The sequence below is a fragment of the Rhodnius prolixus genome, unplaced genomic scaffold, assembly GCF_049639745.1.
Source record: "Rhodnius prolixus isolate KJV_2025 unplaced genomic scaffold, Rpr scaffold_7, whole genome shotgun sequence".
NCBI lineage: Eukaryota > Metazoa > Arthropoda > Insecta > Hemiptera > Reduviidae > Rhodnius > Rhodnius prolixus.
The window spans coordinates 35811320-35835286 of NW_027411582.1; the positions used below are offsets into that span (position 1 = coordinate 35811320).

The 23967-nt window shown below is 36.1% G+C and overlaps 1 protein-coding gene and 1 long non-coding RNA gene across 2 annotated transcripts in view; one reads left to right on the plus strand and one right to left on the minus strand.

The window, feature by feature from the left end:
• The window catches only part of LOC141447544 (uncharacterized), a 91776-nt gene extending 68465 nt beyond the window's left edge, over positions 1-23311 (minus strand). Inside the window, exon 1 of the long non-coding RNA XR_012454405.1 lies at positions 22674-23311. This is a non-coding gene — a long non-coding RNA (uncharacterized lncRNA). The remainder of the gene's footprint in view (positions 1-22673) is intronic.
• Positions 1-23967, plus strand: part of LOC141447541 (uncharacterized) — a 130310-nt gene that overhangs the window by 16227 nt on the left and 90116 nt on the right. The window lies entirely within an intron of this gene.

A 23967-nucleotide genomic window follows, 5' to 3' on the forward strand; every position in this document is an offset into this window, starting at 1 on the left:
AGAGAAGCCAGACGTAGTAGGGATGTTGGGTTAGAGCCAGTTACATCCCTAAATCGCCTAAGTTCTTCAATTAATTTACCCCGAAGATGCACAGGATAAAAGCCGGGAATCGGTTAACTGTCTATAGATCTTTGTACAGATCGTTAGAGAAAACAGCATTGTTATCATTGTAAGCAGGAATAAGGCCAGCTAGTGACTTCTAAGCAGTAGCCATAGCAAGTCATAAAATACAGGAAAGCATGTTAGAACTTGTCTTACTGTGGAAGGACTACTTGTAAAAATTTTAATTAAGCAGAGAAATCTAAGGATAGCCTTTTTTCAGTTCAAAAAGCGATTAAAGAGCGCCACTTCTTTCCGGAGTTAGCAGGGGAAGGATTGTCTTTTGCGCCTCCATACTATCAAAGCGGTAATTGCAACTGCGCAAGTGCAGAATGCTACGAAAAGTGTCAGCCTTTAGTTGAATTCTTGAACGTTCAGGTTTCGTTCTGACGTAGAGCAATAATTCAAAATGATTTTTTGCGTATTTGAGACTAATAATGGCCTTTTTTTTTCCTTTTTGACGAAAAATATCTTTGATAAGCTCAGCTTTGTAGCTGCTTTAATTAAGCAAAAAGGACTATGATTGTAGCTTTAATTGTGAAACGAAGATCTAAATGATGGCAAGAGCTGATTTGTGAACCCCTACAGAATCTAAGAGAACAAACATTCTAAATTTTCTCTAATAGGCTTGTTTAATAATTCCTTTAAGAGAAAATCTGAGAAACATTTTTTTTTTTTCATCGATTTCTCTTATTTATTTGAAAACTTTTCTTACGAATAGGATTGATGAGTGCTACAGATCAGCAGGATGCTGGTTTCATGCGCAGTTAATATAAAGTCGGCATCTCTATTCAAGTTCTTCTTGTAGTTTACACAGAGAGAGAAAAGGTCGTAAAGAAGAGCTACGATATGCCCCAGAGTGCAATAAATATGAACACATGTTGCATTACACGGTCATCTCTAACAGCATCTCTAATAGCAGAAAGAGCGAAAGAAAGGAAGATAGAACAAAATAGTAAAAATAGCTTCTTTTTTTATGTATAAAGTTGGTTTTTGATCATTTCCCGCTATTTGCCGCGTTTTTTATTATTATTACTAGATTTTATTACTCTTCAACAATTAATCTGTATTTCCTGTACCATTTCCGGCCAGGTAAACAAGGAAGATGACATCAATTGTTCCTGTGTCATCACTTTTGTTCGATGAAAGTGCTTAGTAAGCGTTCCCCTCTAACTTCACCCAGTGCTTCCATAAATAACTAGTGTAAGAAAGCTGGCAGAGCGATCCGCGACAGGAGGAAATGAAGATGAACAGTGTAAGCCAGGAAGTTAAATCAGAAAGAATTAAGAGTAACCAGGAGCGGCAGCTTCCGTTTAGCCTTCCTTATTAAAGGCTGAGCGTTTGCGGAACATATACTCGTATTTTGAGGCAAAAAACTGAACTATGATTTAGTCTTTAATAATTAACTATTTTTCAGCGTAAATATAATATAATTTTCAAATCACGTGTTCCATGAGTGAACGACGTCTGAACGTTCAACAATTTTACTAGAGGCTGACGCTTTTTATAGTCTTCTGCACTTGCGCAGGTTAATGATTACTTCTTAATAGACATGAAGGCTGACCGGCTAGTCTTTTTTGGCTAGCCTCTGGGAGAGACCCAAGATTAATCAATCTTCTCATGAATACTGAAAAACTTCCCGCTCCCCTAAATCTTTCTATTCAGGAAATTTCAGGACAAAAAAAATTTCCCAGCTTTTCTGCTGCATTAATTTTCAAAATTTTACGTGTTAAAATTGAAATTTTGAATTAATAACCAATATTTTATGAGAAAATTTTGGTTGCTTCAAATAGGGAATTAAAAATTTAACAGGTGCATTAACGGAATCAATTTCATCTTTCTTCACTTAATAAAAACTAGAAGATATTCGCGTAATCTATCTTAAAGGAAGTGTCCAGTGGAATTCTTTCGTCATAAAAAAAAGAAGAATTCCGAATGCATTTCCGTCAGAAAATTGGAAAATATTATTATTTAATTTTTTCTGTAAACTTAAATTTTTCCAGGGAGTTCCTGAACAATGGGGTATTTTCCAATCTGAGTGCATGCCTCTAACCGGGGATCCTCAAAATCACCTCCAACAGAGCAGAGCGTTCCCCAAATCGTTCTTCCTATTTTCTAGGCGTGATTTTTTAATAAATACGTACTTACATTTATTTATTTATTATTTGAAAAATAAAGTGGGACAAAGCGTAAAAAAAAACACATGTAATGACATGACATTGACATAAAAATAAATGTATTTTTATGACAAAAAATTTGTAATTGTGTGCGCTATTTGTAGCTTTGTAGAAGACCCGACGCAGTGTTCATCGGTTAATTTTCAATCAACAAATAATTATGGTTCAAGGTGGATTCCCGCACAGGTTTGTGCGGTTTCAACGCTTAACCGCAAAGTACTCTACGGCGTACTGCAACTAAACGTCATTATGCATCTTCATATTTATGTTATTTATATGAAAATTAATTTTTTTTTTTATTATTTACCTCGCCCTTTCAGGGGAATTCAGTCATTACCGGTTGCTAAAAAGGTTGTAGAGAACCACCGTGTACAATCTGTGTCAAAATTATCATTATTATAATAAAAATATCTTTTATGGGAGATCCAGAATTTAGATAACATTATTTTATTTAATAGTTTTTCTTAGACAAGGAGTTTCTTAAAAAAACTCACCCTGCAAATGACCCTGCAGCCTAAACGAAAGGATCCAACCTACTTGCCCAAACATACCGCCTGCTAATCCTATCCTTTTTTCTTTTTTTTAGGACAAGCCGACCCTTTGCTATTTAGGTATCAAAACTTGAGTCTTTTTAGAACCCTTGCTTTTCACAAAATCCCTAAATGCAGTAACATGAACAGCCCACAATCCCCACACAACCGTAAAACCAAAAAAATAATCATCTCAGACAAAAATTTCTAGCAAAACAATAGAATTATATGAAATCATCATTAAATATCGAACTTAATATTAAGTTGATGCTAATAAAAAAAAATCGATATTCTTTGGCCATCCCTGATAAGTGTTTCATGTTCGATTATAATATTATAGCGAAATATTTTGCATCGATAATTGCGAACTATTCTACACAAAACATTATTTCAACTAACATACATACAAGTTTGTATATAGATTACGTAGCATTTATATGCCAATACATTGAAAATAATAACAGATATTTTATTTTTATAACCCGGACGGAAGTCTTTTATTTTTTTGTAACCTTTCCACTATCTAAATATATCAGCTGATTAATTTAATATAATAATTTCGTTTCTACTATCAGATGATTTATTTCAAACTATTGGATTGCATTTATATATGCAAGAAACGTATTTAAAAAAAATGACGATGCTTTTTTTTTTTATTATGATATAGATAATTGCATGGGTCATCAGACTTTCAGCTGCACTATTGAGCACTATTGATCTTTAATAAAAACAGTAATGTGTTAGCATCGCTAAATGCAAATTGCATGATTAAAATACAAAAAATTGTAAACTGAAGATTTTTCTAAGGGAAGGATGGTTAGCTCTTTGCCCCCAAAACCTTAACCTGATGGATGGGGAAGGTTTATTTAGTGGTTTCCTACAGCTAGAAAAGTTGTATTATCTCAGCTGACGGAGCCACTTCGGCTACAGACAACAGAATGAAAATGAGTGAAGAATTTTAAGGTTCTAGTTTGATAGAGGACAGTGTCCTCAGATGTGGCAACCAGAAGGTGGTTGTTGCTGGAAAAAATTGAAACGACTAATGGAAGTCTTCCTGAAAAGAAGAAGGACTAGACGATTTAAACTGCCGCAATGCTCCAGTACCGTCAGATTCGAACTGAATGAATCTGGTGTTGCCTATCAATAAGGTATAGATGTATTATGCTAGCCACTTGTGAGGATATAGAAAAGAGTATAGATGATAGCAGAGATGATAACTGTTAGAGTAAAATAGCGATTAGTGTGCAAAACGGAGCTTGTGATACATGCAACATGTCCGAGTAGAGAAGAAGAGTTTTTATGTTCAGCAGCCACGAAATGGAATATTTTAAAGAAAAAACGCTTTAGAAAATATCATGTACATACCATAAATAAAAAAACGAAGTACTTTGGGTGAATTTCACCATTTATATATAAGGAACTTAGAAATTATCCGGATCGTTTATTTGGAGTATGTGAGGATGGGTCCACCTATCCAAAAAATAAGGTTAAAATTAAGAAAACGTTGGAAAAATTGTCATGGAAACCCTATAACCATAGAAGAAAAACTAGTGATTGCTCTTAGGTTTTATTAAGGAAAAAAAACAATTAGTGCTGTCTTAATCACGAATTATTTTTATGTGTATTTATTTGTTTTTTCTACGTCCATTTTGAAGCTCCGATACTGGAGTTCAGCTAGCAGAAAAATGGAATATTTAATTCTATCATCTATGCTCGTTTATAGCAGCGCGTATAGAGCCACTAGTCGCAGCTTCGTTATGCACGCTCACATTTGAATGTATTATGTTTTTCTTTAAGCGCTGATACATCACTCCTATCATCTCTGCTGACATCTATGCTCACAGCTCCGTTGTGAAACGTACCCTAAGGGAGCATGTTTCCAGAGGGATCTAGATTTCAAAGATTTGGGATACGATCGGCTGTGCCTTTCCCCAGACCATTGTAAAGGTAAATAAAACTCATAGAAACTGTCCATTCCCCTTTACTTTTATAAAAAGAAGTGGGAGTTTAAGGTGACGTCACATTAGCCATATTTTACAAAGTGTCAAACAATGCAAAAAAAAAAAAAAAAAGACTTTGTTCATCCACTTTAAGCTTAAGGACTTTTTAGCCGGCTGAAGATTGTTTAAGTGAGCGCTGTGGCCCCCCCGAAGATCAAAGGAGGATATGACGGCGGCATCCCCTTTTTATGTTTCGTTTCATTTTTTGAGGAGAACCCATTGTAAATCTTTCCTAAGAATTAGCGGGAACCTGCTGTTGTGGAGAGGGAAGAGCAACGGCAAAATTAAGGTAGGGTCGGGGCCACCGCTCTCCTTCCTATCCCCATCATTTCAAGTTTGGGCTACCTCGTCACCTTTATTGCACCTTGTTTATTAATTTTTTATTGTTCTTCCATTTTTGTATTATTCTTTATTATTTTGAAAACGGTAATTGCACTTAAGAAGGTCTTTTTTTTTGGACAAAATCTCTGCTTACTTTTGCGGATGCATTTAAGTGCTGCCAACTTTAAAACGTTTTTAAAAAAAGGAAACATACCAATTTTTCAGCGCAAAAAGTAAAACCCGTTTTAAAATTATAGAAACCTACTGTTACAAATACGCTCTTACTTCAGCGCTCTAGGATTCCTCCAAGCTTGGACCTATTACTAAATAAATAGTTGATTAAAAAGCAGTATACGAGGGTCGTTTGAAAAGTCCGTGCAAAGTCAGAGAGATAGCACTACTGGCGCGTATCGAGGTTATGTTTAGTTAGTAGCACCTCTTGGAAGAACACACACCAAGTTTCAGCCAGATCGGTCTATTTCTTTGTGTTTGGCATTCGTTTGAATCGAGGAAGTCGAGTGATTTTCAAAAAATGGACGAAAAAGAATTTCGTGTGTTGATTAAACACTACTTTATGAAAGGCAAAACGCCTGAGGAGACTAAAGAGAAGCTTGATAAACATTATGGTGACTCTGCACCTTCGATTAGAACAGTTTATAAGTGGTTTCAAAATTTTCGGAGTGGCCATATGGGCACAAGTGACGCTGAACGTTCTGGACGCCCTGTTGAGGTTACTACTCCAGAAATCATTGATAAAATCCATGATATGGTGATGGATGACAGAAGAGTGAAGGTGCGTGAGATTGCTAGTGCTGTGGGCATCTCGAATGAACGGGTACATAATATTTTGCATCAACATTTGGACATGACAAAGCTATCCGCAAGATGAGTGCCGCGATTGCTCACGCTTGACCAAAAACGAAATCGTGTGAAGTGTTGCAAGGACGGTTTGCAGCTGTTCCAGAAGAATCCGCAGGACTTTAAGCGTCGTTTCGTCACTGTGGATGAAACATGGATACATCACTACACTTCTGAGACCAAAGAACAATCTAAACAATGGGTTACCAAGGGGGAATCTGCGCCAAAAAAGGCGAAGACCGTTCCTTCGGCCGGAAAGATTATGGCGACTGTCTTTTGGGATTCGCAAGGAATAATCCTCATCGACTATCTGGAAAAGGGTAAAACTATTACAGGTGCATATTATTCATCGTTATTGGACCGTTTGAAATCCGAGCTGCAAGAAAAACGCCCACGATTGGCCCACAAAAAAGTCCTTTTCCATCACGACAACGCACCAGCTCACACCTCGGTCGCAAAATTAATGGAAATAAGGTTCCAACTCGTTTCACATCCCCCCTATTCTCCAGACTTGGCTCCCTCGGACTACTATTTGTTCCCCAATATGAAGAAATGGCTGGCGGGAAAAAGATTTTATTCAAACGAGGAGGTGATTGCAGAAACGAATGGCTATTTTTCAGACTTGGACAAATCCTATTATTCGGAAGGGATCAACAAACTAGGGCAGCGTTGGACGAAGTGTATAAGCCTAAAAGGAGACTATGTTGAAAAATAAAAAAGGTTTACCCCAAAAAATTAAGTAGTTTTTATTTTTGCACGCACTTTTCAAACGACCCTCGTATGAATAAAACATGAGGTTTCAAAAGCATTTACTGAAATAACATTTTTGTTGGAAAAAAATTGCCCATAAATCTCGTACGATTCTACATAGTCTTATTGAATTTCTTACTCATTATAGTCTATAGCCGTATATTACACTGAAATGTAATCTCACAGAGATGCGTAATCTCTTAATTATCTTCTTAATTAGTTCCGTAATCATGCGTTTGTAATATTTTATAGAGTTATTAATCTATTAAATATTAATAAGAATTAAAATATATAACCTAAATTCCATTTCAGAAGAAATCTGACTGATCGAAACAATGAATCGATTTTCTTGTAGTTTCAGGTGATATAAGTACAAAAATGGTTCCTCTTCTCGGTGAACTAGATAATTATTGAATTCAACTACTTTTTTGGGCACAAATTGTAAGTTTCGAGTAAAATCTACGGTTTGATATCGTCAATGAGTGTTTCAAAACTTATTTTTGCCTCCGAAATACGTAGAAGAAGTTTTTTTTTTTTTTTCAAGTAATTGATTGTACACCGGAAATGATGATTCTAATAATTGTCGCGCGCAAAAAAAAAACACATTCAAACTAAGAACATATTATTTTTTTAAAAATATTTTTAAGACTTTCTTGGAACCCCTAACACTAGACTTAAAAGAACAGAAATAAACAGACGCTATCGACAACTTAAAAAGACTCTTAGACGGTAGATCGAAAACTCTCTCTGGACAACAAAAAACTGATTTTTATACTATTAGTTTGAAACCCATCTGGGCGTACAGAATAGAGCTGTGGGGTTCAACCAAACGCTCCAATCTCCGAAAGGAATCAATCTCTTCAATCTAAAATACTTCGAACTATTGTAAACGCTCCAACCTGGGACTATACACACTGACCTTAACATTCCTTTTATCACCGAAGTTGCTGAAAACACGATACAGAAAACTCCACTTCAGCCTGCACTCTCATATAGATCCTCTAGCTCAAAATCTCTGCTTCTAGAACTCTTCCCTGATAACCCGGACAAGACGTCTTAAGAGACAGTGTGGCCCCGTGATCTCCTCCCAAGTGAAGAGAGTGACTAAATAGTCTGTTTTGGAGTGTTACCACTGGGTAACTTCTCCACTCGTTACCTTATCATTTGTTACTCTATTGTATTATTGTTACTTATAGCGCTAACGCGCTGATTGTAGCACAATAAACGCAAAAAACAAAAAAATAAATTTCTTTAGCGGAGCAAACATATACAGGTGCTGTAATTTCCATCATCATGATAGAAGCCTTAATTGGATAGCCTAATTAGGGTTTTTCATATTGATGTGAAAAGTGCCTAACCTAAGAATCATCAAGATCACGCAATAATTATCGCCTTGTTATAAGGAATGTGCTGGCACTAAAGACACTGTAATTGAAGATGCTGTTCATGGCGATCTCCTTCTGGATTTTAGACAAAGGAAAGAGACTCTGTCCTCCAATCCTTTACAAGAGAAAGTAACTCGACTAAATGAATGCTGTCAATCAGCTCACTAATAATACATTAATCTCAGTTAATTGCCCAAACTAAACAAACAAAGCACTCTGAAAGTACGTTGATCATTAAAAGACGATGAACTTGAAGATATAATACAATGGATCGATTTATTTTTTACAAAACAATTTTAATGATGGTGAAATCATTTTTTAAAAAAAAGAAGATCTAGTTTGTAAATAAAAGCTGTTAAAGAAGTCAAAAGTTATTATGAGAAAATTTAAGATCAATGAAGATCACAATCATCTTTATTTTAATTGTATCTTGTTGACTTTATTGGGTTTAGGATGGAATACCCACAGGGACGTCTAATTCCCTGTAGTGGCTAGTGTCCACTTCAACTACAGAGTCTATAGAATAAGTTAAGCTTCTTTGTCACAAAAGATATTAAGAAAGCATAAGAATTTCTGTGGTTAGATTGTCCAAACTCTAGGAGTTTTAAATGGGGTTTGGACGGTGAATTTTTTTTTTTTTTTGGAATTTTCAAGGTTAAAAAAACTACATCCATCTTCAGAGGTAATTCTGCAGTTATGCGAAGAGAATTGGAATTTGCCTTGTAATGTTGGAAGACGAACATGGCAAGTAGATATGAAATTCTGGACACCGTTTTTCTCTGAAGAACTAGTAGTAGTAGTAGTAGTAATGCCTATTTTTTCAGGCGGGCTTTACGTCCAACTACCAAATTAGATGTCGGTGGACGGAGGCGACTAGCAAACATGCTTTACTATAAATTTCTCATATTAACCATTGGGAATATAGACTAGTACCGCAATACATCTTAGCTTTGCGGGTCTAGCCTATAACCGCCTAACATACTTTACTATTAATTTCTTTTATTAATCATTAAATAAAATCCAAGGCATAAGGGGGAATCGAACCCACTAAACCAACAATACATCTTAGCTTTGCGGGTCTAGTCTATAACCGCCTAACATACTTTACTGTAAATTTCACATATTAACCATTAAATAAAATCTAAAGCCTAGACCAGGGGAATCGAACCCACTAAACCAACAATACATCTTAGCTTTGCGGGTCTATCCTATAATCGCCTAACATGCTTTACTATAAATTTCTCATATTAACCATTGGGAATATAGACTAGTACCGCAATACATCTTAGCTTTGCGGGTCTAGCCTATAACTGCCTAACATACTTTACTATTAATTTCTTTTATTAACCATTAAATAAAATCCAAGGCATAAGGGGGAATCGAACCCACTAAACCAACAATACATCTTAGCTTTGCTGGTCTAGCCTATCTATAATCGCCTAACTACTATAAATTTCTCATATTAACCATTAAATAAAATCTAAAGCCTAGACCAGGGGAATCGAACCTACTAAACCAACAATACATCTTAGCTTTGCGGGTCTCGCTTCTAACCGCTCAGATACTGTGGCGCCTCTCTGAAAATCTATTTAATCTGGGTTGTTACAAAAAAATAAATATGCAGTATTAGACGGAGGATATGCCCTTCACTTTTAAAGAGAATTTGGTCATTTTTTTTTTTTACTTATTTACAGGGAAAGAGGAAGAAATTGACCAAGTTGGGGTGGTTTTCAATTTTACGCTTTTTTCGGGCATTTTTTTTATCGATCACTCCTTTATACAACTGTCTTAAGTTTAAATAAAAATTTCATCCCTGATTTTATTCATTTTCAAAACGCTCAGCCTTATTTTTTGTGGACCCTAAATGCAAGCTAAGCGCAATTTTTGCCCCATCCGTCAAAGAAAAGGGCTCTTTCTGAAACTAATAATATTTAAGGAACATCACCACCCACTTTTTTTGAGAGGGAGGAGAAGGGGTATAAAAGAGAAGATTCTAGTTCCTAAGATGCTATGATGAAATTAAATAATAAAGACGTAACAAAACATGAAAATGCAAATACCTAATTAGTAATGTTTTGTATTAATGCCGTCAAAGAAAAAAATAATAAAAAGAAGTAAAAATTACTAATCATTCATTTTTATTAAGCCAATAATTATTCAATATTCATAGAAGGTAACCTAGTACTAGTTATGGCGGACAATTGCCAACTAATGATACGTACTTCTTCAAAGATATATCTCATTATAATAACTACTATTGTCTTCATGAAGAAGAAGAAGGAGAAGAAAGCCATAGTTAAGATTTCTGGAAGAGTTAGGAAAACAGAGCGCGACTAAATTGAACAATGTAGAGCGGCGCCCATAAAGTGTTTACCATTTTAGCTATTTAAACATACTAGAGAGACGGCGAGCTGTTCTTATTATTCCACTACATAGACCCAGGACTGGTATTAGTATTGTACATGTGTCGTATGTTTGAAAAGTTGATGTCAGCAGCGGTGGTGGTGGTGGAGGGGGGGCGGCCAGGTTTGGAGGCCGGTACACGCGTGCGCTCTGGTTCGGGTAATCAAAGCGTCCAAGAGAGAGAGAGAGCATGCTCTTGGTGTACCAAAGAATACAAACAGTTGGAACAAAGAGAGAGAGAAAGAGAGAACGACTCTTGTCTTTGACAAGAGAGAGACGCAAGTCTTGTAAGTAGTTGTAGAAGAGAGGCGCCAAACGTTTTCGTGTTCTTGCGAGTGGTCTATTTTAATAAAGAGACTGTGTTCTCTTTTCCCGTACGTGCTTAGAGCAGTTCGGAAATTCAACCCAAACTCTTACAACCATTAAAAAGAAAAAAATTAAAGAATTTTAATTGACTAACGTCGTCTACATTAACTGGGAGATGATGACATTTGAAAAAACTTTGCAGTAAAATAAAAGAACTCTTACCGAAATTCGCATTTCCGGTCTCGCCATTTTTTGTTTTTTGTTTTTAACTTGAAAATTTATTCCTCGTTATACCTAAAAAAGAGGTAGTTCTGCCCTTAAGAGTTAAATGACAGTTTCCGGAATGACGTCAAATGGAATAGAGCTGGGATAGAAGTTGGAAAATCTGGGATGGTTTCTAGCTTTCATGAACGATTTAGAAGGTTTCCAAAATCTTAGATCTCTTTTCTTGCATGATAATTCGAAACTTTTTTTAATTTGTTTTGTTGATAATAGCGTCTTAAAGATCTGAATTACCGGAGAAAATAGGTAGATAAAATAACAGCTTTAGATTAGATTATAGTAAAGTAAAGTAAAAGTAATGAAATCGCCTATTTTTTCAGGCGGGGTTTAACCCAATTTACCAATTAGGTGTCGTGGACGGAGGCGACTAGCATACATACTTTGCTGTAAATTTCTTTTATAACCATTAAATAAAATCCAAGACCTAAGACCGGGAATAGAACCCAGTACCACAATGCATATTAGCTTTGCAGGTCTCGCCTCTAACCGCTCGGCTACCGTGGCGCCTAGATTAGATTATAGATTTAGAAGCAGGACGGGACCCTTTGTTCCACCGCACCTCAACCACCAGAGGCTTATTGTGCCTTCCCTTTTTTGGATCTAGTAGATGGAACCTATCCTTCTAAAAAGGTTGAGGACTTTCCCTACCAGTTCCTTCGGCCTAATAACAGCTTTAATCTAAACACCAAGAGATGTGCTGCAAAGACCCTCTACAAGAAAGGAAAATACAAGAAATTCTCTTCTAAATAGAGTTGAAGTGGTGAGGGACTTTGGTGTGCCCATAAACCAGGGACTCGGAATACATAGAGTACATTGATGAAGTTTTTTAAGAAGGTAGCTAAATCTATAGGGGTACATTGCTAAGGTATTGCAAAAACATCAAGGATTCCAAACATCTGAAATCCGTACATTCCAGGCTTTTTTCGGGTCTCTTAATTTCAGTACGCCTCCATTATTTGGAATCTATTGGCAAAGCAGATGCAATACAGCGGTTGGAAAAATGAAATAATATAAATTTGAAGGCTTTGACTATGAGACGAATTCGGATTCCCTTGTCTAAGATATGATCTGCGGTTTTTTTCGTTTTCAAGATTCTAAATGACGAGGTTGAATGAGCCGAAATCTTATTTAGAATGCAATTCCATGTTACACCTGTTAGACTTAGAGACGTCCCCCAAAGTTTAACATTGCTCACTGTACAAGTCCTGCGAATAGAAAAGTGATTGGCTGATGCTGTAGAAGCTGAAATAATTCAGGGCCCTGAAGAGCTGTGGATAAGTTGGATTAAAACAAAGTAAGAAAACTTCTTCCATATTTAAACTTAATGCGACTTAATGCATTTTGGCTTTCCTAGCTACATTTGTTGATGTAAATAAAGATCAAATCTGAGTAACAGATCACGTCATATTGTGTGAAAACATAAGTTTCAGGAACATTCAATTAAGTCCACGGTACTTAACGCGAGCTTTTTCTTAAGAAAACTCGTAAGTCGAACACTTAAACTGCTGCATTAAATTCTCTTTCATGATGTAAGAGATGAAATCATTTGAATGTATCAGTGGCTGGAACTACTGTTATCTTTCTATTTTTCAAAATGTTCACCTTGACTACGAACCCGGTAAGGTAAAAGGGTAGAGGGCAAATTAAGGGTTAAATAAAAAAAAAAGTAGGAGAGAAAAAAAACGTGAGAATTACTGAGTCATTATGGATGTGCTCTCCTCTCTCTCTCGCTCTAGCGGGTCAAAGTAAGTTTCTGAAAGAGAATGAACAAGTATTGAACCCTTTTCTGTCTTCTTATTATACTTTCTGATGAGACTAATCTTGAGAGAAAGAGAGCCGGTAAGTTTTAGGAAGCGACAGGAGAATGATTGCGTTGGGTATAATCATGGTGTAATCAGTAGCCGAGGTGTGATTATTTTATAGGAAGTTATTTTTATGAGAGAACTCATTATGATCCTTGAGATTGGGATGACAGGAACAGAATTGGGCACCGATTTACTAGCTAGAAAACATCTCCATTGTCATTGCGTTTTCTTTTTTTTAGAGGTTTTGAAATTTATTTGACCGCTTCTGTTCCTGAAGGCTTCTTAAAGAAACTCCAGGATATCCTACCTACCAAATCAATTCCTGGATCATTCATTTCCCAAATTCAGCTCATCCTGGCTGGTATTCTAAGACAGCATCCCAGCAATCCCTCCTATACAAGGTATATACTACTGATATCCTGCGATGACACCACAATTCTGTTCTCACAATAATGATCATGCAATTGCTCAACTTTTCCTTCCAAACTCATCTTCTCTTACAGACATGACCTTTCTTTTTATCCAGGTCCTGGCAAAAATTATGGGCAACCGTTTAAACACTAAAAGAGTAATCCTGTTGAAAAGAATGTACGACGTCATAGAAGAATGTTGATCAAATTCTGTTCATTATTTTTGGTGACTGATTCATTGGTTTCAATTGGATGAAGAAAATAATTGCCAGTTTCAGTCATATTTCGTATATTTTTTACTATGCCGAGCTTTCGACCTAGGGGCTAGGTCAAATCTTCAGGGCTGTGGAGCATTTTTTACTGTGTGGTAACAATAATTATATTACAATGAATATGTATAATGTATCGAAATTTACAAAAATTATTTACCTAATTTATTATAGCATTTTCCTTAAATAGTACAGAAAATCATCACACTTTCGATTTCACTAAAACACACAAAGATACTTAAAATCAGAAACCAACACACACAAAAAAGGGAAAAGCGCTAGAAATGATATATACATATCAACGACAGAAAACAGTCTAAATTTCAAAAAACGGACACGAAACAGTTTAAACAATATATACGCCAATTTCCTCTATAAAACAACTGACAATTGGCAATACTGACTTCCTTACAACCAAACACATATCACCCACAGACCGATCACATTCAGTCCATGAACAGACAAGACAGAAGACACACCAACCCTTTAATGATGTAAAATATTACATTGTTTTGTTCCTTTTTTCGGCATTGGCTTCCGCCATACAGCCAGCATCGTCTAGGTGCTTATCACTAGAATATCACTCACTCTCCATTCTTACTTATAAATACATTCGCTTCACACATTCATCTCTCTACTATATACAACTATTTACATAAACTGCAGCTAATGGATGGATCAGTACTCTATATTCCTGCCATCCTTATAGCTTAACCGAAATTAAAATCGCATTACATTGTTAATTAGGTAAATATTTTTGTAAATTACGTTACATTATACATATTCATTGTAATATAATTAATTGGTAATATAATTGTTAAAACACTGTCAACATGTTCCACAGCCCCGAAGATGACCTAGTCCCTAGGTCGAAAGCTCGGCATAATGAAGTTTATCATGACTGAAACTGGCAGTTATTTTTTCATCCTATTCAAATGAAATCTTTTCAAAGACAAACAATCTCGTGTGAAGCACTCTTCTATAGAAATTTATAGCAAAATAGAAATAGAAGAATTAAGTTCCAGAATTGTCAACAATAAACACCACAATTTTGATTCGTGCAAAATATTCTTTAAATGCAGCAGCACAGAAAATTCTGAATTGTTTCCTAGTTTACTATTTCCTACGAAGACTCGGGAAGAGCTTCTTCCATTGACAAGAAGGCTACAAGTGAAAAAGAAAAAAGAGAAAAGAGAAATAGCAGAGGTTAACTGTGAAATCTATAGTAATTTTAAGGCGTTTACAATGAACCATTAAGACACTTATTGTCAAAGCGAGGAGGACACTTTCAAAGGACTGTGAAGCCGAACTTAGAGAGAAGTTGATTGGTAGCCTCCATGGCTAGACATAGTTAAGAGAGGACAGAACGATTTAGTGGGTCAAGAAGGCGAGAAATAAGATGGGTGATTATTGGAAGTCCCCCAGAGGAGACTAACACATACACTGTCTTGAGCAAGACTATGAACCCTCTGAACGGAACGGGAAAACCTGTTCAGCTAGATAAACTAAGAGAAAGAATGCTCCTTCCCCCCCCCCCCAAGTTAGGAAAACTAGCTGTGGGAAAAACTATTTTTATCAAGTTAAAAAAAAAAAACACAAACTTTTATATCCTTAAATCCTAATTTTCGTCCTGATTTAACCTGTATGTGTGTTGTACTATTCTATTCAACAAAGTTTATGACCTCCTGGTATGGTCAGTTTAACAGGTAAAATAGTTTTTCATCAATTACCCAAACCTGGCTGATTTGTCATAGCTGTAGAATCACTTTTAGCTAGGTATTATTTAAAAATAGAATTCTAGTTTAATGGGAATTCCAGGGATATATTCACACGATTGTCCCTTAACTGCAACGAATCCATAAATGCAAAAAGTTACAAATATATACAGGGATGAAATAGTAGTTCCTGTTTTTTTTTAGGATTTAAGAATAGGCCAGATATCGAGCGAATCCTCAATTTGTTGATACAATATAATCATTTTTTTCCATCAAATAACAGTTATACAGCGCTTTTTCAAACAGAAGACCCATTATTGCCAATTTCAGTCCAATTTTCAGTCTGCCAAGCTCTCCCCCTTAGGGAATAGCTCCATCTTCAGGGATATGAACAAATTTTACAGAAACAGATTACAATTTTTATGAATTTTCATATTAGCTTTTAGTGAACGTAAAAATATTAAAACTGTCCGGTAGGACAGTTGTATAAGGGTTGATCGTCAAAAACTGCACGAAAAAGCGTAACGTTGAAAAACACCCAACTTTGACAATTTTTTTCTTTTTTTCTATAAAAGATAAAATTACCAAATTTTCTTTAAAATTAAGAGCATATCCTCGTTTATAACGGTAATTTTTTTGCAACAGCATAGATTAAATAGATTTCGAGAAATACGTGTCTGAAAATGAGCATAAACGGTATTTTCAGAAAATGTTCTTATTCTTCTTCTTAATTTTCGTTACCTTTTTTGTAAACAACGTAGCCGCCTAAACGTGTGAACCGATTTTCATGTATTTATATTAAGGATTCAAATTAGCGAGGAATCGGTTCAAATAAAAAACGAACAACTCCGTCTTTTTTGCCAACGTTTCTGGACAAATATATTGCCTTCTTCAGGGCGTAGCTATGCGGGTTGCTTGAGTTACAAAAAACTGAGAGGAAAAAAAAAACCTTCAATGTTTCCTCGCTAATTTGAATCCTTAATATTATAATTTACGATATGAAAATATTTTCAGACTTTTTATAAAACCAAATCAATGTACATTTAGTGTCGAAACCCTAAGATTAATGCATACTATATATGGTATACATATATATGAATAAGCTTTATTTAGGACTAGCTCAAAATTTCGTTGTTCCCTTATACGAAAAAGTGCTCAAATGTGCCCAAAATTACTGGGAACATTTTTAGAAAACATTATTTTTATAAAAGCTGCAAAATCAGAAACCCTAAATCATTGGTTGATGCCATACCTTTTCTGGGGGGTCAAATATAAACGATATAGTGGTAATTTTTAACACCTAGTTTGTGAAAAACTCGAGATCATTATCTCCATAATAGATCTTACAAGAAACGAATAAGTGCAACAAAAGGGAACTAACTAAGAGGCTGTGGGTGGTCTCGAGAGGAAACCCGACTGGACCAGAGTATGAAGAAAAAAGAAAGAAAAGCAAAATCAACAGAATTAGTGGTGGAGGCCAAGTTTTTATTTTGATGGTCCATTGCAGTTTCTGGAGGGGTGAAGATTTTTCACCCGAGACCGCTCTACAAGATTACTGAGAGTGGGATGTAGAAGACAAGAGATTAGAAGAGAGAGAGAGCGCGCATTTGATGATGAGATCTAACCCGGTAGGAGTATATGCGGCTTTTTGTTTTTTCTTGTTCTTGCCGACCGTCTGTAATAGCGTGACGAGCGGTGGGAGTCCCAAGAACACTCTCGTCTTGGGAGAGGACGGGGGATTTGGAGGAAGACCAAGGAAACAGCCCAACTTACTCCCACTTCATTCCTCACAAATATCACTTTTTAGACCCCCCAAACTAAAAAACAAATCAATCTTTCCCGGACTAGAAAGAAAAAGAAAAAAGGAAAATGTAACATTAGTCAATCAATTAGTTTACCTCCATTGTTTTCCCCAAAACTTTTGGCCTTATACGGCTTTTTCCTCCTCAGTTTTTTCTTCTTTCAAAGGGGGGTGTGTGAAAAACAAACACAAAAGATTTTCCTCGCTATGTTATAATGACGCAAAGAAAAATGTTTTTTAATAAGGGCCTCGCGTACGCCCCAATAGCTTGTGGCCATCCAAGGACAGTTTAATAAATATCCTTGGCACGTGCCTCACGTGACTGGAAAGAATTGACTGAAAATTTTCCATCGGTCTCATTTTTCTTTCTCGCGCTCTCTTTGTCTAATTTTCATGAAGGTGGTCTTAAAGTTAATACTAGGTATGGAGTACACCTTCTTTTTTTTTGCTATTCAAAATATCGAAATAGTGTATCGATTTCCACCTTGATTTATAGTTTTAATTGGACAACCTGTATACCTTTGGGGTTTTTTAAATTTAAATTATTTTTAATCTTTTTATTGGAATTTTCCCTACAGTCCTGATCGATAAGGCATTGGCCTCCCAGCTTTCCCGGCTTTAATTGGCTACCAAATAACGAGACTGATGCTGCTACAGAATTACTATGCATGCGCCAAATCCTAACGACTAAACAGCTGTGCAGCGTAAAGCCTCCTCTTTCGATTGCAGCGTCCCCACGTGTTTGTAGAGAAATCTGTCTGACCGGAACCGTCGTTTGTGTAAGAGGTGTTAGTTTCGTTTTGCCGAAAACATGATACTACACATGTAGTAGAGCATCGAATTGTCGTGAAATTTCACATCAAAACTTGGGTAAAACCGCTACTGAAATTTGATCTTTTATTAAAAGAAGTTTATGGCGATGAATGTTGTATCACGTGCGCCAGTTTTTGAGTGGTTCAAGCGTTTCTAAGATGGCCGAGAAAACGACGGAGATGATGACCACCCGGGTCGCCCTTCCACACGTCCAAAACGGATGAAAATATCCGATTATAATTCTGTGGCTTGGTGCAAGAAGTGCCAATGTCAGATTTTGGTAAAAATGAGTAAAAAATCTGTTTTGATATATATTAACTATCCAAATTTTTCTTGCAAGGAGTGCCGAAGTCAATTTCAAAGTATTGACTGAGTTACTAAAACTTACCAGTGCCAATGTCAAAATTTAGCATCAATATCCCCCCCCTTCCAGGTAAACCAAAGAGGATGTACACTCGTAATCCTTTTTTTGACATTGGCACTTCTTGCACCAAGCCACAGAATTAATCAACATTACTACCGGTGAGGTGCTTGCTCAATTCCGTGAAAAAAAAAGACCCGATTTGTGGAAGAACAAGTCACGGGGTTCTCCAACGCAAGACAACGCGCCGGGCTCACACTGCATTGTCTGTCAAGAACGTTTCTAGCCAAAGTACAACACCCCAGTTTCTAAGCCATTCTAAGCATTAAAAGGAACACGATTTCAGTCTGTGAAAGAAAAAGCGGCACGCGTCCATGCAGGAGCTAACAGAAAAAGACTTCCAGCACTGTTTCGAACAATGGTAAATTCGCATGGAGCGTTGTAGGGATAGGGGAGTGGTGTATATTGAAGGTGATAATAACTAAATATGTTTAAATTTAAAATAAAATGTTTTGCAGCAATAAGTATTGTTATTTAATAGCCACACCTCGTAGAATGGTCTAAAAGAGGAAGGAAGTGACTTCGGAGTGTGAGAGAGAGAAATATTGAAGGAGTTATGAGGGCGAGCGAGCCATAAGAGAAAAGAGTTCTTCTCTTTTTGGCCGCCGCTCTGCTGCTGTTGCTGATGCTGTTGCTGTTGTTGTTGGTAATAGATGAGGAGAGCTAATGTTTTCAGTTTAGTATGTACACACAGGGGGATAGAGTTATTAAGAAGCGTGGTGTTAGAAGCGGTACCTTTTCGGCCACACACCTCCAATAGAGCCGGCCTACCAATTAGACAGTGCCGCTTCTCTTTCATCTTGCCGCCATCATACTAATCATATTAACCATTCTACTTTAGTTTGGGCCCCTTACTATTTCTTTTCTTCAACAACTTATAAAGGCTATATCCTTCTCCTACGTACGTACGTTACATACTTCAACGAATTCCCCAATCTCTTTTCCTTTTTCTTCTTAACACAAACTTTACGCAATAATTCCTTTCTCTCTCTTTGTCGCTCCCTCCACCCCGTTGGGGGAAAACATGGAAACACACAAAAGAAAAAAATAAAGAACTATGTGGCTCCCCACCATTAAAATTTTTACTAACTTACTAGCTTTTTTTCTTTTTACCAGCCAACGCACACTCACCGACATGTCTCTTCTTTCTACTCTGTAATCTCCTCCGCACAAATATTTGGATAACATTACAAGACAGTTTGGCCACACCCCTTTTTGCTAGTTTATCCTTTAAACACTGTTACCAACTGTGATGAGATTTTACCATCATCAGAGATTTACTTCCTTCCCTTCTGTGGTCCCCCAGTCTTCCCACATTCAGGGGCCCAAGTTTTTTTTTTTTTCGTTCCTGTAACTCCTCAAGTTCTAATCCCTCTTTTTTTCGTAATACATGAACTATGAAACTCTATAAAAGTTTTGGAATCCCACTCCGTATAAACAAATATAACAATCCTAAAGAAGAACTTTGTAAACAAATTAATAATTTTGAAGAGAAAAATTGAACTCCTTAGTAACAGATACAGTGTATCTCTATACAAATAAATAGGATGAAAAATTAATGCCAGTTTCAGTCATGATAAACTTTATTATGCCAAGCTTTCGACCTAGGGACTAGGGTCATCTTCAGGGCTAATTGTAATAATGTAGTATTTTAGTATTACAAAGCACAGAAAATCATCACACTTTCGATTTCACCAAAACACACAAAGATACTTAAAATCAGAAACCAATACACAAAAAAAGGGAAGTGCTAGAAATGATATACACATATCTAAGACAGAAAGCAGTCTAAATTTCAAAAACTGACAGCAACAATTTAAACAACATATACGGCCAACTTACAGCAAAATACTTGACAATTGGCAACACTGACTTCCTTTACAACCAAACACACAATCACACACAGACCGATCACATTCAGTCCATGAACAGACAAGACAGAAGACACACCAACCCTCTAATGATGTAAAACAGTATATTGTAAATTAGATAAATATTTTTGTAAATTTTCGTTACATTATACATATTCATTGTAATATAATTAATTGGTAATATAATTGTTAACACACTGTAAATATGTTCTACAGTCCTAAGATGAGATCTAGTCCCTAGATCGAAAGCTCGGTATAGTAAAGTTTATAATGACTGAAACTGGCATTAATTTTTCATCCTATTGAAACTATGATTCAGTCACCAAAAATAATGAACAGTAATTTACAACTAAAGTTTGAATTGAATAATACATTGAACCCACATTATTCTGGAGGGGGAAAAAAATCCCCGTACATTTTAGTGAAATATTCATTTAAAGGAAATTCTCCCAGAAACCTCGCTTTAACTGCCCTAAAAACGAGTACTCAAATAAAAGTTCCTAGATCTTCATGCGTGGAATAAAAAATTTTGAAGTTTAAAGAATTTAGTAGAAAGCATTTCCTAGAAAAATCGCCCAAAAAGTGGAAAAATCCACTCCAGTATAAATAAGGGAGGGATTTTTTGGAATTTACATTAATCCTCCCAAATTAAAACTGTTTCCGATGAGACAGTTGTATAAGGGTTGATCGTCAAAAACTGCAGGAAAAAGCGTAACGTTGAAAAACACCCAACTTTGACAATTTTTTTTCTCTTTTTCTATAAAAGATAAAATTCCCAAATTTTCTTTAAAATATAGGGAAAATCCTCCTTTGTAACTGTAATTATTTTTTGCAACCACCCAGATCTAATAGGTTTCGAGAAAAAAGTTGCCGAAAATGAGCAAAAACGGCTTTTTCAAAAATTGGTCTTGTTCTTGTTACCTTTTTTTTTTAAAACAGCGTAGCGCCTAAACGCGTGAACCGATTTTCATGAATGAGGTGTCATTCGAGTCGGAATGTTATGTAGATGTGCTTTTTGGGGGGTCTCGACGCTGTACATTGAATGGGAGAGGAGTTAGCCCCATTTATGTGATAGAGAGAGGACCTAAAATTCTACTGAAATATTACTTAAGGGGAAAGCATACTCATTTATTCACTCTCAAAAATGCTTTGAATCAAATGAAAATTCTAGTTCTACATGTGTGCACTAAAAGCTGCAGAAAAATTTGGAGTCTGGCAAAAAAAGCTCTGGATAATCTTGGTACGGAACCTAGAAAGTTGATTTGAATACTGTTCAAGTACGAAAGAACTTCTTTAGGAGTGGAGATAAGCATCTTCCGAGGACCATGTGTGCTTTTGAAATTTCTTGAATTACGAAGTCAGGGAGGGAAAAATTCTTTTCATATGCAACAGTAATTAATTACCTATTAGTTCCTAAATTAAATAACAGTTAACAAAAAAAATTTTAATGTTTTTTAATTACAGAATACGTATAACTTACATGTTAAATATTTACGATGTTTAACAATCAGAAATTAATTTCCTGTTTGTTTAATTAAATTCTTAAAAGTACAGTTTCCTCTTTTATATTATATTGAATTTATTAATATATATGATTTATTCAATAATTTTTTTTAGTTCGATTAGGCAAATAGATTCATATAGGCAAAAATAATTATTAAGGATAGATTTAATCGATATATACCTGCTAGTTCTTTTTTTCTTTTTTTAATGAATTCCAATTTTTTGGATAATCGATCGATTAATGTTTAATTATATTCAAAGTTGCGATTAAATAGCTGGCTGAAAGAAACTGCTTAAAGTTAATAAGATGTGCAAGAATGGCGGGAGGGGGGGCTGACCTGTACGACTGCCCCACGGATACATCAAACGGCTTCTAACAGTAGCTTGCGCTTCTTCAACATACTGGACAACAAGGTTTGCATTTTTTTTTTTATTGAAGCGCGTCAGCTGTTCTCAGACAGCTGATTTTTAAAAAATTGTAACCAGCTGTTATTTAGGAATTATACTTTTGATAAACATTTAAATTTAATCTGTGGGAGGGGGGGGAACTATTGGAAGTGTGGTAAGCACGCATGTATTTCCGTATCCGTGTCCAGTTTTTGGACTCTTTCATCAATCAGTTTCCTGTAGAGAATTTTCACTTCAACTGTTTCCGACTACCGCTACACTTGCTGACGGACACAATCTGTGATATTATTCATCACTTAACCAAATTTTAAAAAATTAATTGGCCTAATTATTGAGATTAATTAACGAGATCCGTGGAAACGAGAAAAAGCTTCTTAATGACGAATTTCCGAAGTTTACCCAAATTAGGTATAATTTAAAATGATAATCAGCTGGTCGCTGCTGTAAAAAAAACATGTGTTTTTTGGTTTTTTAAAAGAAAGTAAGGATGCAGATGAAGGAAGCTGTTAGAAGTAAATTAATTTTTGAAGAAAATTCTTTACTTACTTAATCCGGATTTTCATCAGATCCACTTCTTGTCTCCAAAATTCTCTTTACCCTCAAAGCTCGTCCTGCCATCTGCTGATCTATTTCCTCTTCCCATCTCTTCGCTGGTCTTCCTCTTCCTCCGCTCCTCGAAGGGTTTTTACTTCTTTACTTCCTTTCATTCTCTTCAAGAATTGTTCCGTCATCGTTTCCTAGGCTTTCCATGTTCTTCAAATCATCTTGCATTGTAAGTTAATTTTCCTTTCTCAGACTTCTTTGGATTTCTTTTAATTTTCTCATCATCTGCTCGAGATCCTTTTATTTTCCTCGGCGAAGACACCCCAAGGAAGGTAATCTCAGAGAAACCTAGTCTCATCTGGGGTTTTGGGCAAGTGCTTATTGAATGGACGGCACTTACTCGCCGATATCACAGTGGGGTTCCCGGGGGATCTGTGGTGTTTACTGGAAGATTTCCCTAACAGCAGGAAAACCAGGACCACACCCTTTCCCCCCACTGTTGCCTCATGGTCCGGGGCCGTTTATTTAGAGTAAAACAATCTCCTTATTCACGGCTAACCTGCATATCTTGCAGGCCGTTCGCTATCCGCCAACTGCGACCCGTCCGGTAGCTTGAGGCCCAAGCACCCGGAATAATAATCTGTAATTTCTAAAATAAACTGGAGACTAGAAAACTAACAAAAATAATGGTAAACTTGATTAGATTTACAGCACTGGATAGTTTAATTTGTATTCATCTGTCCCAGCTGTTAGGCGAGATGGCTATAAAGCTAATATTATTCAACGTACACAATCCATCATCTCAGAGATTGAGTGTTATTGTGAAGAATGTGTTCTTACATATTTGTGTGAGTGTGTAAGCAGTAGTGATAACCTAGAATTTACCTGCGAGAACGCTATACCCAAATATTTGCTCGCAACTACTGGGTAGACTTTTTTTTCTTTGTTTAGGCAACTTAGTTTTTGTTGTTAAGCTGGGATACAGGAAACCGATGTCTGAAGCAGAGACCATTCCACTTCCCAATACGGAGTTCTGCCATTTTACGCCTTTTTTCTTAGATAACAATTATGATCAGGTTTCTAAGAGGAATCATATTAAGGTCAAAGAAGATTATCAAACAAAATCAGTTATCGGAATAGGGTAGTAGAAGCTTTGAAATTGGAGGTCTCGCTTTCTCAATCTTAGTTATGAAGCAGTCATGTCTCTAGAGCTGGGAAACCAAACCACGTGGTCAATTGAGCAAGCATCTTTGGTTAACTACAATGTCCAGAAAAGGCACCCTCAGATTGAGGTCAG